This window comes from Chrysochloris asiatica, unplaced genomic scaffold, assembly GCF_000296735.1.
Source record: "Chrysochloris asiatica unplaced genomic scaffold, ChrAsi1.0 scaffold00081, whole genome shotgun sequence".
Taxonomy (NCBI): Eukaryota; Metazoa; Chordata; class Mammalia; order Afrosoricida; family Chrysochloridae; genus Chrysochloris; species Chrysochloris asiatica.
Window position 1 is genome coordinate 2,026,704 of NW_006408599.1, and position 4,627 is coordinate 2,031,330.

Genomic DNA, 4,627 nt, shown 5'->3' on the forward strand with positions numbered 1-4,627 from the left:
GAGGTTTCCACTGAGCAGCTGGTGGATTTGAACTGCTAACCTTGAGGTTCACAGTCCAGTGCTGATCTTACAGCGCCAAACTAGGACTAAAAAGTCAGGGACAGTGCACGTTCAACTACTGAAGCAGTTTGTGGGAAAGGGATGAAGAGGTAGGCTTTCACTCCTTAAGAATTGCTCCGGTTACTTGACCTACACCTATGGATACAGTAGCTCAAAAGAGGGGAGAAGTCTTTACAGCAAGGATCATTCCCACCCACTCCATACACAGATGAGACAGGGATGGGCAACTTGGACATTGGCTACCCAAAATGGGGGTAAGAAGTGACTGGCTTACAAGCTTTCAAGAGGGAGCCTAAATCCAGAGGGAGTGAAGGAAGGTAGAATCTCCACTGAGTAGTATCCAATCTGTCTGGGCGGGGCTAATGAGGGGATAGGTCTCTTGTGGTACAATGGTGAATAACTATTATCAGGACTGACTGCAAGGTTTGGAAATGTAAAGGTGGATGTTTTGTAGCAAAAGGAGGGAAGTGATTTACTATGCAGTCCAGGAGCCAAGGTCCCTGGAACCATCAAGGGAGAAAAGCAGAGTGTGAGACCCTACCCAGAGAAGCAGTGATGCCAGAGATGGAGGCAGAGGTGATGACAAGGAGAGATGGAGCAGCTGGGGACTCTAGATCCAGAGAGGGAGAAAGGCTGTGTGCTGAGGATCGAGGGAGTGGGGAGTGGGTGGGAGGTGATGCTTGCAGGGTAGACCCTTTGGTTGGTTGATGATGCATGGAGGGGATTGTAACCACGGCAATGAAATGATATATGAAAGGATGAATGATGTAAAGCTAATGTTCTCCCATGTAAACTATCACATAATTCACAATAAAATATTAAAAAAAAAAAAAAGAATTGCTCTGGTTACCTGGGATTGGGTAAGCACACAGATAACTGTAACTGGCAAGGAGTAACTACTTGAGGATGATGGAAAAGCTCTGATACTGTATTATGGTGATGAATGCACAATTGATTGTTGTTGTTTAGTGCCATGGAGTCAGTTCAGACTCATAACAAGACTGCATAGGTTTTCTAAGGAGCAGCAGGTGGGTTTCAATTGCTGCCCTCGTTCTTCCCAGTCCAGTTTTGATCCTACAGCGCCACACCAGGATTTCACAAAGTTGATTGCATCTATTAAAAATCATAGAGTAATATACTTACAATGTGTAAATTTTTATTATGTGAAAACTATGCCTCAATACAACAATTAAAAATCTTTTGTTTTGATTGCTGTAAGGTTTGAAACTTTCCATGAGTATATATTCAATATAGATTCATTGTACCTTATTTTTATTTTTTTTTTAAGTTTTTATTGTGAGGTTTACATGGCAGAACATCAGCATTACACTCATCCTATCATGTTTTGTTTCATTGCAATGGTTACAATCTCCTCCATGCATCATCAAATAATCACACAGGCCCACCTCCCCGGCCTCCAGCACACAGCCCTTCTCCTTCCTTGAGTCCAGTGTGCCCAGCCACTCCATCTATCCATGTCATCATCTCTGTCTCCATCCCTGGTGTCACTGCCTCTCTGGGTAGGGTCCCGCTCTCCACTCTTGTCACTTGATAGTCCAAGTGACCTCCGCTCCTGGGCTTCAAAATCAATCACTCACTTCCTTTTGTCAAAAAACATCTACCTCTATATTTCCTAGCCTCACAGTCAGACCTGAGGGCAATTATTCACCATTGTACCACAAGAGTCTTATCCCCATTTCCTTTCTACAGCCAGATCACACGGAATGGAAATCATTCCGTGGCGATTCTACTTTCACCCGCCCATTCTGGAACTAGGCCCCCTCTTGAAAGCTTGTAAGTCAGTCACTTCTTGCCTTTATAGGCTCCCCCATTTTGGGTAGCCAATGTCTATGTTGCCCATCCCTGTCAACCCTGTGTACCAAGGGGGTGGGAGTGATCCTCACTGTAAAGATGTGTTCCTTTTTTTGAGCTACTACATCTATAAGTATAGGTAAAGTTCATCAAATTGTAGTAGGTTACTCTTTTTTTTACCCCTCTTCTTTCTTCTTTTAGTCGAGTTCTGATCATCCAGCCATCGAAGCCAGGTCAAGTGGGCATTATCTGCAAGTATAGGTGTTCTTGTGCATCTCCCCTCACTTCATATCAGCTGGACACTTCACTCTCTGCTCTAGTCCTCTGTGGCCATGTCACTGCCTCTGGGCCCCGCAGTCCCCGGGTTTTGCCTTACTGTTGGCCATCCAGGTATCCACCCGGGTTCACAAGGGTCTATTGAATGTGGTCGAGCTTAGCTCACAACTTCATTGCTGTTTTCCCCACCTCTTCCTTTATCGGTGACCAATGTGGTCACCAGCCAAACCACATGCCTGCTCATGTATTCCCCTTAAGTCTCAGCCTTGGAAGGGAGTTTGCTCTGAGGGGTCCCGACCACTTGCCTTGATGGCTCCTGGGCGAACTGCTTACTTGTTCTTGTAGTAATCAATCAGACTGCCATTATTATTTCGGATTTTTCCTCCCGGTCTTTCTTTCATAAAGTATCTTCTGTTATTTTAGCTGTTCCAGGCTGGTCTACTAGTCCTTTCCAGTGGATATATCCTACCTCAGTCGGTTCTGGATGGGGCTCTGGATTCCACCTATGGTCTTGTGCAATGTAAAGGCTCCACAGGAAGCCTCTTTCACTGGGCAACTTCTAGCACCCTTTAAGGTATTCCAATCAGTTATAGGCTGAAGATAGACTTACAAGCTTTCTGTAGTAAAGATTCTGGCTATTCCTTTTAACCCACGGCAAGTGTCTATTTTATAATGGTTTGTTGTTGTTGTGAAGTGCTGTCGAGTTGGTTCTGACCCATAGCGACCCTGTATAGGGTTTCTGAGGAGCGTCTAGTGAGCTTGAACTGCCAACCTTGCAGTTCAAATGGCTTTGCAGTCTGACGCATTAACCCACAGCGCCACACCAAACCAAGATTCAAAAGACAGTCAAGCATCTTAACACTATTCCCTTATTTTACCCCTTCAAACTGTGCCTCAATCCCTGTATCCCAGAGCCCTGTTGTTCCAAGGTTGTACATACATCATCATTTACCTCTGTCCCAGTTAGCCCATGCGAACCTGCCTAACTATTCTCCTATCAGCCTTGTTCTTCCATTCCCCTCCCTCTTCTTGTGTATTGCCCCTCTGCCCCCAAGCTATCCTGTGTCTATTCCTTAACCTTTGCTCTCTCTTCCCTTCCCTCTCTCCCCTTCTCATCCCATACATCCTGGTGATCAGCAAATATATATATAATTCCCCTCCCCCCCTTTTAGTGTGGGATCATTTTCTTTACTCTTACAATAATGGTCCTATGCAGTATTTCTCCTTTTGTGACTGACTAATTTTTCTCATCATAATGTCCTAAAGGTTCATCCATGTTATGTGGTGGCTTGCAGCTTCCTTGTTGTTCTTCAAGGTAGCATAGTATTCCATTGCGTGTATGTAGCACAGTTTGTTTATCCATTCTTCAATTGAGGGGCACTTACACTGTCTCCATATTTTTGCTATTGTAAATAGTGTTGCTGTGAACATTGGTGTGCATATACCCACTCATGTTATGGCTCATATTTCTTGTGGGTAAATACCAAGTAGAGGAATTGCTGGATCATAAGGTATTTCTATTTCCAAACTTCTGAGGAAGGGCCAAATTGCTTTCCAGAGAGGCTGGACCATTTTGGAATCCCACCAGCAATGTAGGAGGATCTCAGTCTCTCCACATTCCCACCAGCATTTATTTTCCTCTACTTTTTTGATCTTTGCTGTTATTGCTGGTGTGAGATGATATATCATTGTTGTTTTGATTTGCATCTCTCTAATGGCTAGTGATCATGAACATTTATTTGTATTTGTTGTATGCCCGGATCTCTTCCTTGGTGAAGTGTCTGTTCATGTCCTGCACCCATTTTTAAAATTGGGTTATTTGTCTTTTTCTTGTAGAGGTGTTGTAGTTTCCTATATATTTTAGAAATAAGTCCCTTTTCTGATGTGTCATTGCTTTTACTCTTTTGGTGAAGTCTTTTGATGCACATAAGTTTTTAATTTTTAATATATCCCAATCATCTATTTTATCTACTTTTGTTTGTGTAATTTTCAAAATGTTTGGTAATCTGTGTATTCCCTGTATTAGAGCCCTCACATTTGTCCCGATTTTTTCATTGATGATTTTCACAATTTTGGGATTCACATCTAGGTCTTTAATCCATGCTGAGTTGGTTTTTGTATAGGGTGTGAGGTAAACGTCTTGTTTCAATGTTTTGTATATCGCTTTCCAGTACTGCCAGTATCATCTGTTAAAGAGAGACTCTCTCCTTCCCTTGTAACATACCTAGGCACTTAGTTGAAAATCAGTTGGCTGTTTGTGGATGGGTTAATTCTGGATTCTCTATTCTGTTCCATTGATCAATGTATCTTTCATTGTACCAGTACCAGGCTGTTTTGACCCACTGTAGCTGTATAGTAGATATTGAAATCGGCGGGGAGAGAGGCTTCCAATCTTGTTCTTCTTGAGCAATGCTGTGTTTATCCTGGGTCTCCTTCCTTTCCATATAAAGTTTGTATTTGTCTTTTCCATCTCTTTGAA